The sequence below is a fragment of the Pseudochaenichthys georgianus genome, chromosome 11 (genome assembly GCF_902827115.2).
Source record: "Pseudochaenichthys georgianus chromosome 11, fPseGeo1.2, whole genome shotgun sequence".
Taxonomy (NCBI): domain Eukaryota; kingdom Metazoa; phylum Chordata; class Actinopteri; order Perciformes; family Channichthyidae; genus Pseudochaenichthys; species Pseudochaenichthys georgianus.
In genome coordinates, this window is record NC_047513.1 from 32658061 (window position 1) to 32673529 (window position 15469).

Genomic DNA, 15469 nt, shown 5'->3' on the forward strand with positions numbered 1-15469 from the left:
GAAAAAGTAAATCAGCATGTCTGAAATACTCAAACAGGCCCCTCTTGAGGTTTTAAAGGGCCCATGTCGTACTTTTCCGGTTGTTACCCGTCCCCTTGTGTGTTATGAATGTTGTTCTGCATGTGAACGGTCTGCAGAGTCAAAACCCTCAAAGTGCACCCTGTAGCGAGTAAAACTCTAACACAGAGAAGACCTGTCTGCTGCCCCAGAACGCCTCGTTGGGGATCTCTCTTTTTCTTCCTGGGTACAGTGACGTATTTGGGTGTAGTTACGTCCGCGTATAGTTACAATTTCTCTGCCTGAGACGGCGGGACGCGGCGAGGCTGCGGGGTGTGCTCGGGCTGGTTTCGGGCTGGGTCTCACTGTCTCGCAGGCGGCCACTGGGCTCACAGGGAGGGGGGGGGGGGGCAGGAGCTCCAACAAGCCGTTTAGGACAGAGTGAATACACACTTTACAGACATGCTGTGTGAGAAACCAATGTGAGTTTGGAACATTGCACAATGTAAATCTATTCTAGTAGATCTCATCAATGGAATTATGATCAGTGGAAATGGCCGTGCCACGGGACCTTTAAGAAGAAAAGGATTACAGAGGTCTCGAGGAAGCTGCTCAAAGGACCGTGAAGTTAAAAGAAGTTTGTCCTCCGAGGTATAAAAATGTAGCCTTTTGCTCATTTTAATGGAAATAAATGTCATTACATCGTGTTGCTCCTCAAATGGATTCCATCCAGACTGACTCATTCCCAATGGACTGAAAAAATATGTTTGGCTCAATTTGACACAGTTTGACTCATGTTAACATCCTGTGTTGACAGACTTTGTTAAATTGGTCTTGAACGAAGTACATTTTCTCCTGATTTTAACTTTGTCTTTTGATTAATTTGAACTTCAGAGTCTACAAGCCCTGGGCATTGAGTGGCTGCCACGTGATGGGCTGATAAGATATTTGCATTAGCAGCACGACTTTACTTACAATGTAAACAGTTTGTTTAAGTACTGGACAAAAAGGAAAGGTCAAAAATTGTAAGTAAAAAACAAGGTTATTTTTCCCCACTCGCTGTTTTAGAGCCGCCTTGTCCGTGACAGAGGTCGACAAAGTACTCTTTACTTCAGTCAGAGTAGGAATACTACAGTGAAAAAACTCTGTTACACAATAAAAAGCAAGGAGTGAAAGTATTAAATCTAAATGTACCTAAAATAAAAAAAATACACAAATAAAGACACATTCTGTACAAAATATTCATTTCGAAATATTATATTCTATACTATTGTATAATCATTTTCATTGCTTTAAAGATTCATTTAAGTTCAAGGTAAGGTTATTTTTAAGCAAATTGCTGGACTGGGATTTTATCAAACGATTCATAAAGTGTAACTTCATCTTATTTCATATATGATAAATGATAATTAGGCATATGTTGATGATATGTTGTACATTCATTTATGTGTTCAAAGTAATACAAGTGATGGCTCTGAGTTGTAGTCTGGAGAAGAAGCATTAAGAAGCAGAAATGGAAATACTTAAGAAGAGGTGGCAAAGTACCCAGATCTTGTACTCAGGGCCGGCTCTAGACAATGTGCTGCCCTAGGCGAGATTTTAGCCGATTTAGCAGATTCTAATAACAACAGCGCCGGTACCAGTGCGCCCTCTCTCTCTCTCTCTCTCTCTTGCTCGCTCCCACGCTCGCACTTTGGCTGTGAGCCGCGGGCGCCAGATAAGCCAACATCCCCCATTCTCATCACTTACAGCGCCCATCGTACAGGGCAAATGAAAAGTGTAACCGGGATGAAAAGGGTGTTACATTTACTTAATTATGAATATTGTTACATCAAGGCCGAAAATTAGGATGAGCACCAACGGTAAAAAAAAAAAAAAATTCCCTCCCAGAGCTACCAGCGTAGCTCCCCCAGATCTGGCGCCCTAGGCGAACATCTATAACGCCAGTGCTACGGGCCGGCCTGCTTGTACTTATATGAGATATGATATGTTTTATAATGATTGATCATGAAAGTGTTCTCAAAGCTGGTGAAGGTGCAGCTAGTCTGAAGTACTTTGTAGACTGCAGGGTAGCTGGTGGATTTACTCCAGGTGGAACTAAAGTCTGATTTAACACTTGATTATATTTACCATCATTCATCCACATCTGTGAATTAATTCAAGGTATTAAATAAATGTAGTGGAGTAAAAGTATTTACCTCAGATTCTTTGTGGCGTAGAAGTACACAAACAGAACTCTCTAAAGAACATCCATAAACATTCACCTGTTTGCATCTCATACTCCATGTACTTGTATATAGGCTCTTCTGGCACTATTTCTATTTTATTTGTATTTACTTGCACATCTCAAAACATTGTCTTGCACTATTTTATCTGTTTTATGTCCCATATATATTCATGTTGCTCTGTTGGAGGAGCCTGAGACTTCAGTGTATACACTGTAGCTGCTGTGCACATTACAATAAAGCTTTGAATCTTGAAAATGGAAATACTCAAGTAAAGTACAAGTACCTCAAAGTAGTTTCGAGTACTAAGTTACATTAAACCACTAAGTACTGTACTTGAGTAGAACTACTTAGTTACTTTCCACCTCTGTACTTAAGTAAGCCTACAAGTACCTCATAACAGTACTTCTACTTTAGTAAGTACTTCGTTACTGTCTACCAATGACCGAGTATTGGTATAAACCTCGTTGACTGAGTTGAGTCCTTTAAAGTCAGTCGTTTGCATGCTGTATAAATGTCTGAACCCTGTTCAGTTTAAGACAGTTCCTCAACAGTCTCAAAACTAACAAGATACTTATTAAAACTCGTGCGCATCACTTTGGGAACAGGTTTATTTTTCGGACATTTCACTCACTTGTTGGTGGTTTGAGTTCCTTCAGCTGAAGCGTCTTCCTCCTCCTCGACCTCCGCCCGCCGAGGCAGAAAATATTTGACAGATTGAATATAGTTCAGAAGTGAGAAACTCCAAGATACTTCATTTACTTAAAAGACAACCGGAAGTTAAAGGTTTCTGTCATAAAAATAAAAGCTTGATTGAAAGGAATCCCTTTCATTCACAATACTAGATGGATCTTAAATGTTTTTTAATGGAAATGTAAACGTCAAATAAAACATTGACTAGGAATCACTTTATATTGCTTGTTTGTGTAGTCTCCATAATAGCAGCAATGAAAAAGTAGTCAGGCATAAAAATAGTATATAATCGGCTATGCATGTATTTATTTAGAGTTGTTATCTTAATTTCATTTTAGCCTTGTGTTTTTTTAATCAATTTCAGATGTTTTTATGGTTTATCCTATCAAAAATAGCAAGAATATCACACAATTGTACTTATATAACCAGATTAAAGACAAACATCTTGAATCCAAATCTTGGAAAAACACATATAGATTGAAAATGGTGAAATATACTAAATACCAATTACAAAAAGTTGTAATCCTAAATCTACGTAACCATACGTCTTGCATTCGTGCATACAGATTGATTTGGCACATGAGTTATCCTATATTTAAATGTTAAACCTATATTTGATCTATCCTGGGTTAATCAACCAAAAAGCAGGCGAGAGGAGTTTTACTTTAGAGTATTGTTAAGCTTTGGTGCAGTAACTTACATACAAGAACTATTGAGATTGAGAAGCAAGCCCTTTCCTTTATACAGCCATGAGCTTGCCACTGCCATTACGCGTCGATACGTGTTTTATTTTGAAAAGCGATACCGGAAACTCTGCATTGCGGTGTATTTCTCTAGACAGCGGCCGGGTGGGTCATTCAGGAGGAAGAAGGTGCTTTTCTGAGAACAATAATCGTGTGAAAGAAACCCTCAGACGTGAGGTGCATTAACACAGTACACTTGTATAACGTGGTCAGACTGAGTAGAGAAAGTTGTTGTGTGGTGTGTTCACTGACACCTTAATATTGTAGTTAATGTAGAAGATATTTGGAAAGTGTCGTCAAATCTCAGGTAATTCAATCCAATGCCTCGGTCGATGCACAATCGTAAAAAAAAAATGATATTGCATTAGAATCTGAATACAATGGGATTTAACCAGCAGTGCAAGGCATGAAAGGTGTCCTGGCTGTGTGGATGTGAACTCCCCTGGCACATTCTTTGTGAGTGAATCTATTCAGAGTTCATTCAGTACACACAGACCTGACAAACAGGCTATGACAAGCAGCAGCAGATCTGACCACAGATCACACAGTTTAGGTACAGACTGCCTGACAGCTATTATTTAAATACAGAGTGATTGTAGTTCAATTATGGAGGCCGAAGAGCCATTCTTTCTTAACATCTCTACAAGAAATTGCTTCAGTTAAATGTCGAGCATTTGCAGCCTAACCCAGGGATATTACAGGAGTTATTTTTCTTAATGATAGTTTAACATATTTTCCAAAAGGACACAAAACAACTCAAATAGACAGACATTCTACAAATACTCAAATGAACTATAAGAAGACACAAACGGACTGCAATTTCAAATTAACAGAGACAACTACACAAGGACACAAAACAAATGTTCTCACCTTATAAAAATGTCTTCTTTCTAGTAATCGCCCTGCCCCAAAGTCACATCGTGAATGTGTGTGAGCCTGCACTGCAGACTATTACATGCTGTCATGTTCCAGGTAAAGTATTGTGAGAAATGTAGGCACACAGGAGGGTTTATATTCAGTGGAGGAAGAAAATACCCCCCAGGGCCCTAGTCTGTTGTTTTGCATAATATTGTGTTGTTCAGCCACTGTTTGTAGTTGCTTTGGGTCGATGTTTTGAGTATCTTTGTAGGTGTTTTATATCTCCCTGTTCTTGTTGAGGGTCACTTAGTAATTGTTTCTGTGCTTCCTCAACATGTGTTTGAGGCCTTAGACTTAGGGTTAATGTTAGAAAAAGGCTGAGGCATTTAGATAGCAACTGTTAGGTTAGAGGATGCATTAGAAGTGTGTTGTGTAAGAGAGACAGAGTGGAGTAAAATGTTTGCATATTTGTGAGGGTGTGTGTATACTTAAGGATGACAAGAAGGGAAACACATCTTTCCACTATGACGTCACTGAAATAATATCAAGCACGTTAAGTTTCCTCTGCACACTGAGAACAGGGGAAACACACATAAAGGCTATTCAGCTGCTTAAATAATATTTTTCAAAAGCTCTCTTTATTTCACAGTGTAAACACCAGAACATGTGCTACCCCTCCTACTTGAAATCAGGACCGCTGACTGTTGATATAAAAAAAGCACTCAAAACACATCTGTTTGTCAAGGCTTTCAGACTCAGTTAACTCTCTGTTTTTTATCTTCCTATTTGTTTTCCTTTTCACCCCCCTCGACCCCTCGTCCTATTGTTAAGTGTCCTTGGGTTTCTTGAAAGGCGCACTATGAATCCAAGTTATTATGACTTACAATGACCTATACCTACAGTAAGTTTTGCTCTGCTAGTTTTACTTTAGTGGCAGGATTTAACCAAAGAAACCTTACTGGGTTAAAGACTCAGTTTAAATGTTTTCAAGTGAGGTTGTACGAGGGTTTTATACAAGGTCATTGTATAATTCCATTGTTGAGGTCTACTCGAATAGATTTACATTGTGCAATTTTCCAAACTCACATTGGTTTCTCAAACAGCATCTCTGTATAGTATGTGTATTCTCTCTGTCTCTCTGAGCTCCTGCCCCCCCCCCCCCCCATGTGAGCCCAGTGTGCTCTGATTGGTCGGAACGTTGCGAGACTCGTTGCTGCGAGGAGCGGACAGGTTTCCGGGTCGGCGATACAGCGAAACACAGCGAAACTCATCCTCAGCACACACAAACACTCACAGCCGAAGTAAAAACAATAAGTGTGGCTTGATATTGAGTAAGAAAAAGGTTTATGACGCTGTGAGAATGGGTCTGCGGAGAGCATTTCTCCGCCATCCCAACTCGTCTATTACCAACCAGGGAGGCGGCACCAACAAAAGGAGCGCACACTGCAAAGTCTGCAATATCAAAATCAAGGATGCTGGCGCAACAACGTCGAATTTCATCAGGCACTTGAAAACTCACCCGGAGAGGTCAGTCACATTAACGCATATGGACGGTTAGCAAACATGTTTAGCTCAGCATCAGCTATGTAATGTTAACTTAGCTTGCTACTAGCTTTGTAACTGAATATTTGAAAAGATGAGTGAATGTTTGCTTGTCACACTTGTTTGAGTTGAGTGGTGTTGACATCCAACTCTTGACATGACATACAAAAGGTCGGTAACGTTAATCATTACCCGCTTTTAAGTACTTGTAACAGTTTCCCTGCGGGGGATTAATAAAGTATTTGTGATACTGATTTCTGATTCTGAAGTGTTTTGCTTATAAGTTGTTTGCATTTAGCTAAAGTGTGATGTTTTTCCTCATATTGCATTGCAATAGCTTGTTTAAAGTGATCATATAACAAACAACGAATCAGTACTGATACTGTATGCTAATAGATATAGGAGTGATAATAACACAGTAAATGCTTTGCATTTCTTAGATATAGCTGTGCAGTATTCTTAACAGACTGGATAGCAGCAGACAATAGAAGGCTTATTACAACCAGAAGAGACATGAGACTTTTATTTTTTTAGAGACTTGAGACTTGACTTGGACTCGTGACCAAAGACTTGAGACTTGATCAAGTCTCACCCCACAAAGACTTGAGACTTGACTTGGACTCGTGACCAAAGACTTGAGACTTGACTTGGACTTGCAAAAAAAGACTTGTGAACATCTCTGGTGTGAGGTGCTCCGCGGATTGGTCCATTTGGGCCAATCCAGTCATTTGTTGTTGATCTGGGTGTTCACACGTCACAGAACCCAGGAAGCAAACAATGGAAAAAGAGAAATCTCCAACGAGGCGTTCTGGGGCCGCACAGACAGGTCTTCTCTGTGTTAGAGTTTTACTCGCTACAGGGTGCACTTTGAGGGTTTGTGACTCTGCAGACCGTTTACATGCAGAACAACCTTCATAACTCCCAAGGGGACGGGTAATAACCAGATAAGCATGACATGGGCCCTTTAAATGAGGGTTTGCACAGCCCCAGTTTGGAGAAACCAACAGGAAATGTATTTCAGCCACCTAAAACATCGTCCATTGAAGAATACTTTCACAGGTTTACCCAACCCTTTCAGTGCCATTTGCCATGCTCAAAGCCACTAGACTCCATTGATAAAAACGTTGGGTTACGTATTGTAACCCTTGTAAATTAGCACAGGCGGAGCCCTCTACTGGACTCTATGGGTACTACCCTCTATGCAAGCATTCTCCCACTGAGACTTCTATAGACATAGCCGGCCTTGGGCGGGCCTACCTGAATGGGCACGCATCACACCGTATAAAAGGAGGCCTCGCCTCCTGACTATCATCCTACACCTCTCTTCAGCGAGCGGAATAGGACAGACAGTGCCCTGAGTAGAGGGCTCCGCCTGTGCTAATATAACAAGGGTTACAATACGTAACCCAACGTTATATCTCTCACAGGCTCCGCCCTCTACTGGACTCTATGGGTACAGTGGGTGGAGCCGCGATGTATACGCGCACTGTTGTCCAAAAACAACATTCCACCGTACTGCCCCTGACCGGCCTTTATGGTCAGCAGCTGCTGCCCCACATTCTCCTTTAACCCGGTTATAACCGAGGAGAAATCTGGGCTGTGGCTGACAGAGCACACCCTGCTGCGCTTACCTCGCAGAAAGTGTGCTCAAAAAACAGTGCTGGGGGACCCCCGCCCACAGACGGATGGGGAGAGCCCCCTCGGCCCCGAATGGGCTTACTACACGCCTGCTTCCCTGAATCCCTAAGGATAACAGGGAGAGCGCCAGAGCCCATGCCCCACACTCAAACACTGACCCCGTGCAGAGTGTGTGGACTAAAGTGCCTCTCGGCAGGAGGAGAGCCGCCCTCCAGCCCTGTAAGGGCCCAGCACGCCCCTCGCCCATCCCGGGACCCTCAGAGGGCCCGAGAACAGCGAAGGCGCATTACGTCCGGGGAGGGGGTCAGATGCCAACTGACCCACAACCCCCCCCCCCCCCCCACCCCTACCAGTCCTGTGTTGCCCCCGCAAGCACAGACAGGAGAAAGAGCCCGACATGTCCAAGAGATAAAACCTTATGAAGGGGCCTGGAGTCGACCAAGACGCCGCTGTGCATATATCCTCCACACTCACACCATTGAATAAGGCTGTCGACGCAGCCACAGCCCGTGTGGAGTGCGCACAAACCCCCGTAGGGCAGGCTCTCCCTGCCTGTCTGTAGGCATGTGCAATGCATTCGCAGAGCCAGCCTGCCAGGCGTTTCTTGGACAGTGCTTTCCCGATCACACCGCCCCCCACACACACAAACAGCTGTTCGGTGCGTCTAAGGCAGGGGCGGTTCTAGGGGGGGGCAGGGGGGCCAGTAAGATTTATTACACGATTTATTGAATTGCGGAATAGGCGGAACTAACGTTATTCGTCATTCTAGTCGGACCCATTAGAGCGGTGCACTCAGGACCCATTAGAGCGGTGCACTCGCTTTCACTGTGCGGCTGAAGCGCGCGAAAAATAAACTTTTCATCTCGGATCATCAGAGGCTGTTGTGCATCCAAGAAAGAGTGAAAGACTGATTGAAACCTACGTTTCCAGAGACCACCACCACGCTAATCGAAGGTGAGTTAAACTATTATATCCGTGTAATTGTTACAAGGTAAGACTTTAGGTCAGTGAGTGTTGTTGTTGACTAACGTTAGTTAACGTAGTGTGCAAAGTAATCAGCGACAGCAAACAGTTTGCTTTCATCATCTGTCACATGACATGTCAGCGCCTTAAATGATGCCGTTTAAAATAAATAAATAATAAAGGGGGGTGCCGGCCGCCAGGGAACCGAGCCAGAACACGCTCTGGGTGGAATCTCCATCCACCGGTTTTACCCAATAATAAGTACCTTCCCAGGCTTTGTTGTAGCTGCATTTTCTTTGTCCCAGGCTCCATTTTACACCACCATCCCGCCATTTCGTTCTATTTTAAGCGGGACACCTGGTCATCCTAGCTATATAGTTGTGAAATATATCTAGCGGTTATACATTTATATTCTGCGTTGCTGAATTGTTGTCCTCCTCCTTTGTGTTTGCTCTATAGTTTCAAAATGAAGCATCTTTTTTTTTTGGGGGGCGAAAAAAGGACATAATGTCCTTTTTTGAGGCAGACAGTAACACACAGCAGGAAGTGCAGATTGCCACAGAGACAGAGCCGGAGGACTTTTCAGGAGAGACTGATCTGGAAATTGAAGGTTCAGAGCAGGCAGAGAAAGATGGGGAGTCACAGAGTGAGGCTGAGGATGAAATCGAGAGTGAGAGTACAAGTACTGGAACATCAGGTTTGTGATTTTGAAAAACAAATGTGCCTGCTTTAATCTTAGTTACAGATCAAATGAGTGTGTGTGATACTAATTCATTTTTTTTAACATTTATATTTTATTAAACATTTTCAAAGACAAAAACATACGGAGGACATGGCTCACACACATCACAAATAGGACAGGACAATAACATGAAGGGTGGCGGGCAGGGGGATTACAGTGTCAGTTACATTTTATGTATTCATATGGAGTTGTATTTATACATGATTTACTTCATAATATAGATATACTTATTTTTTCCCTCTTTTTTATTATAAAACAAAAAAAAAGTGTAATAAATAGATACATATATAAATATATAGGCACATTATTACAATAATTTTTCTGTTTCTTCATAGCTTATTTATATTTATTTATTAATATTATTATATTTATTGTTGGCAGCCGAGATTGTTTGAGTCCGGGCAAGCCCTTATCTTATCCCAAAGCCTGTTGTCTGGCTTAACCAAATATAACAGGGAGAAAGCAGCTTCGTGTCATAAATCTATTAATATAGATATCTAATTTGTGGTTGTTCATTGCTCTGGTAAATGTGCATTTATAATGATCTGTTTCAATTATAATAATAATAATAAACATATTTATTTGCGTTATCTTTCTCCACAGATATCAGCAAGTGCAGAGAGGAGCCACCAATGCAACCACACCCTAAATTGTTTCCAAGGACCTGGATGGGCGACCGGAGAAGGACTTTCAAGGCTGACTGGTACAAGATTCACCCCTGGCTTGAGTACTCCAAAATGTCAGACTCTGCTCATTGTTACGCCTTCAGACATTTTAGCCCTCCGAATAGCACAGACACTGTATTTGATTCACCTTCAGGTTTCAAAAACTGGAAGAAGGCAACATACAAAGAGGGAGGATTTGCAATCCATGCCAAATCTGAGCGGCACACGCACGCAATGAAAGACTACCAGAGAGCTGTGACATCCAATGCAACATTGGCAAATGTACTTAACAAAGAACATAAGAAACTGGTTCAAGAAAATCGGGAATATATAAAAACCATAGCCGAAGTGCTGCTACTTACTGCGACACAAAACATTGCTCAAAGAGGACACAATGAGTCTGCAGGCTCAGATAATAAAGGGAACTTCATGACCATTCTAGAGACAATTGCTAACCATGACAAAGCTGTTAAAAAAAGGTTGACTTCCATTCATAATGCAAAGTACACAAGCAAAACCATTCAGAATGAAGTTCTGGGTTGTCTTGCAGACATGGTTCGATCTGAAATAACAGAGGAAGTGAAAAACAGTGAAGTCTTTAGCATCATGGCAGATGAAACAAAAGATGTTTAAAAAAAAAGAACAGATTTCTCTTGTAGTCAGGTTCAATGGTGCTACCCAGGAGAGTTTTCTCCATGTTGAGTCAGCAGAGAGGCTAGATGCAGCAGGGCTTACTGAAAAAATTATTCACATATTGGAAAGTAACGGTCTGGAATACAAAAACAACCTTGTAGGCCAAGCATATGATGGTGCTGCTGTCATGAGCGGTAAGCACTCAGGGGTCCAGGCTAGAATCAGAGAGCAAGCTAAATATGCTTTTTATGTTCATTGCAATGCTCACTGTCTAAATCTAGTTTTAGTAGACACAGTCAAAGCTGTCCCAGAAGCAGAGCAGTTCTTCTCCTTACTAGAAAAGCTATACGTCTTCACATCTGGGTCGTATGTCCACCCCAAATGGCTAGATATCCAAAGAGAGATGTACGAAGGTGCCCCAAGAGAACTCCAGCGATTGAGTGACACTAGATGGGCATGCAGAGTTATATCTCTCCGTAACATTATGGATAGATTACCGGCCCTCAAGCGAGTACTGCAAGACATAGCCCAAGAACGCAATGGTGAGAGATCTATTGAGGCACGTGGTCTGCTGGCACAGTTCGATCTAGAATTCATTGTGCATCTTGTAACACTCCGTAAAGTGTTTGCAGAAACAACATTTCTCTCTGACATGTTACAGTCTTCATCCCTTGACCTTTCAAAGGCTGTGGATTTAGTTCATTCTTTAGTTCAGACATTGAATGACTTCAGACAGGAGTCATTTTTTGATAACTTGTGGGATGAAGTGTTGAACATTTCTGAGCAATGTGATGCTGCAATACAGCCAGCAGCAAAACGACAAAAAAGACTGAGCTCTAAACCGGCTGAAAGCTTCGTACTGACTACTGTTGGACAGAGAGAGACAGAACAAGATAAACACGGGTTTCGTACAGCCTTTTTCTACCCTGTCATTGATCAGATGCTCAATGAGCTTAATCACTCAATCAATCAATCAATCAATCAATCAATCAATCAATCAATCAATCAATCAATCAATCAATCAATCAATCAATCAATCAGTCAATGTTTATTTATATAGCCCAATATCACAAATGTTACATTTGTCTCAGTGGTCTTCACAGTGTGTACAGAATATCAGTATGACAATACGACACCCTCTGTCCTCAGACCCTCTGTCCTCAGACCCTCTGTCCTTAGACCCTCTGTCCTTAGACCCTCACATCGTATAAGAAGAAACTTCCAGAGAAAACCCACAGTTTAAAGGGAACATGGGAGAAACCTCAGGGAGAGCAACAGAGGAGGGATCCCTCTCCCAGGACAGACAGACGTGCAATAGATGCCGTGTGTAAATCCAAGAGATAATACATTTGCAACATAGGTAGTCCAGATGTTTGGAAATGCATGTGTGTATAATAGGAAGATGAATCCACGAGGATATCCATCCAGGACCGATGATCCAGGACCACAGCCACGACTCAAGATCCAGGGCTCGCGATCCAGGACTCAGGACCGCAGGATCATCCATGACTCCGGATCCCGGCGTATATAGACACCAAAAAGAAAGACATGTGGGGAAGCTGGGTTAATCGGAACATGAGAGTACACAGGTACAGACAGAGAGAAGGAAGAAGTAAGATGTCCCCCGACAGACTAAGCCTATATCAGCAAAACTAGGGGCTGAATCTAATCAGCCCTAACTATAAGCTTTATCAAAAAGGAAGGTCTTCAGCGCACTCTTAAAAACGGATAGGGTGTCTGCCGCCCGAACACAAACTGGAAGCTGATTCCACAAATGTGGAGCTTGATGAGAAAAGGCTCTGGCTCCCATTGTACTTTCAGAGACTCTAGGAACAACCAACAACCCTGCATTCTTGGAACGCAATGCCCTAGTAGGACAGTAGGGTATCATGAGTTCTTTAAGGTAAGATGGCGCCTGCCCATTAAGGGCTTTGTAGGCGAGAAGAAGAATTTTAAATTCTATCCTGTGTTCTATAGGGAGCCAGTGTAAGGCAGCCAGAACAGGAGTAATGTGGTCCCTTCTCCTAACTCTGGGTAGTACACGAGCCGCAGCATTTTGAATCAGCTGAAGCGACTTGACTGACTTCTTGGTACTCCCTGATAATAAAGAGTAACAATAATCCAGCCTAGAAGTACTAGTTTCTCTGCATCTTTTAATAGACGGTTTTCAAACACAAACTGTGACATGATGAATAGCATCCAAGCTCTTAACCCCAAATGTGAAGCATTTCTGAAGGAGACGACTCTGTTTTCATTTCGCTCAGTTGTATGATGCAAATATTGAGGACTTGGGGCATGAGCTCAATCAGTTCAGCAGAATGTTAGATAGGAAAATAAAGACTGGGATGCAGAGACCTGATGGTACAGTGGAGCTTGTTCAGTTCATTGAACCTTATAAAGAAGTGTTGTTTGAGCTCTTCAGACTCTGCAAAATAGCAGTCGCAATCCCAGTCAGTTCTGCTTCCTGTGAGCGTAGTTTTCTACATTGAAGCTGGTCAAAACTTTTCTCAGATCCACCATCACTGATGAGAGACTGAGCAATCTGGGTGTGCTTAGTATTGAGTCAAGGAGGTCAAAGGCTTTGAATCTTGACTTATTTGTTGATCGGTTTGCCAAAAATCACAAAGACCGCAGGATTATGTTGCTGTAATGGGACGTTTTGGGAAGGAAACTATCTGTGTGTTTTCCAGATATCACTGTTTTATGTTTATTAGAAATGTGACGGAATAGACAACTGATTAGTGCGCGTGCAGAACAGGTGTGTTCAGTCTTCATGTTTGTTAAATAGCCTACTTGTCTGTGCTTATGGGAAATAATACATCTGAAATCTATGTTTTCTATCTATATCCATGTATTTTATTTCATTTAAAGTCAACATTTAAGATTTGTAAACTTTTGCATTAAATCCTTTTCTGTGGATTTAAAAATGTATAAATGTAATGCTGAAGCTAACAGTATAAGATCTGTCTGAAATAAATAAGTGTACTGAAACAAATACCAATAACTGTATTGCATTGTTTTCTTATGCGCAATTACTTCGTACTGTCTAGTTCTCTTTTTCGTCCTGCATTTATTGTGCCCCCCTCAGAAAATAACTGACCCCCCAGTGGCCCCCCCACTCAAATTGGTCTAGAACCGCCCCTGGTCTAAGGGCAGCCGTGCGCTCCACATAACATGCTAGCGCACGCACCGGGCAGAGGAGGTGCAGTTTAGCTTCCCTGGCCCCACCATGGGGGGGAAGACTAAAACCCCCTAACTGAATAGCCCTCGACCTGAACGCACTCCTTAGGTTTTGGGCACAAAGGAGGGGTTCGGTCTGAGTGTCGCGCTGCTCCGGTCACCCCGAATCAGTAAACCGCTCGGGTGCACCGACAGAGCAGTTAACTCGGACACCCTTTTGGCTGACATTAAGGCAAGAAGCAAAGCTGTTTTCCACGACAATGCTTTCAGAGAGGAGAGCTCCAGAGGCTCAAACGGCCCAGAGGCCAGAGCCTCGAGCACTAGGGGCAGGTCCCACTGTGGGGTGGAGGCGTGCACTACTGGGCGCAGCCTCCTGACCCCCTGTAAAAACCGCGACATCAGTGGTTGACTAAAGGCTGACCTGCCGCCAAATCCCTCATGGCAGGACGAGATGGCTGCTGCATACACTTTCACTGTGTAATGCGCAAGCCCTCGGTCCACCAGTAACTGTAAGAAGGATAAAATAGAGCCTAACTCACAAGATAGGGGCTCTATTCTCCACTCCTCACACCATCGCTGGAATCCTAGCCACCCTGGCCTGTAACAGGCTGTGGTGGATCCAGCTCTAGCTGCCTGGATAGACTGAATAACGCTGTCAGACAATCCACCCTGTCTCAGCCTGTCCCTCTCAGGAGCCAAGCCTGGAGAGGACGGCCCAGAGTGGGTAACGCCCCGATTGCACCTGCCTCTTGAGACATCGCCCCCCAGAACTGGGGAACCGCCCAGGGCTGGCCCACCTTCATCTGTGTCATCTCTGAGTACCACGGCGCCCCGACGCGGTCCGGAGCCACTAGGATGACTGACAGACGTTCTCGCCTCACTCTCCCCAGGAGGGCTCTCAGGGCTAACACCACCTCTGAAGCCCATAACCACAGCCTCTCCGCTGTGGTCAACAAGGCGGCGGAGCGGACTCCGCCCTGCCTGTTGATATAAGCCACTGTGGTGCTGTTGTTGCTCCTGACCATTACATGTCTCCCCTGAATTAGGGGCATGAAATGCTGGAGGACTAACACTACCGCCCGTAGCTCTAGGAGGTTGCTGTGTTGAGACTCTGTTAGAGCCCAGCGCCCACCTATAGCCCTCTTCAGGCAGGTCCCTCCCCATCCTGTTCTGGGTGCGTCCGTGAACACTGTGATGTAGGAGGTCACCCGTCCCAGTGGAGACCCCCTCCGGAGGTGATCCGGGGACCCCCAAAACCGGAGGTTGCCCTCCACTGAGGGGGGGGATGGTCATCAGCCACTGTTTGTGCCTCTTGGGATCCAAACGCAGGCTGGAGAACCACCTCTGCAGGCGGCGCATATGCAGTAACCCCAGCGGGACCACAATGTGAGCAGCCGCCATGAGACCCAGAGTCTGCATGACAGTTAAAGCTGTCACTGTCGCCCCCTGTCGCAGCCTGTGCACTTCTGCTCTCTGACAGGATGGCGCGTAGCATGCCTGCATCGAGCACCACTCCCAACTACAACGCCTGTTGGTGAGGTATGGGGGTGCTCTTTTTCCAATTGATCGCAAAGCCTAATCTGGTTAGGT

At 43.7% G+C, this 15469-nt stretch overlaps 1 pseudogene; it reads right to left on the reverse strand.

Annotated features, from left to right (window-relative positions):
• The window catches only part of LOC117454773 (membrane progestin receptor alpha-B-like), a 12283-nt pseudogene extending 9358 nt beyond the window's left edge, over nucleotides 1-2925 (reverse strand).
• Nucleotides 2926-15469: the final 12544 nt, after the last annotated feature.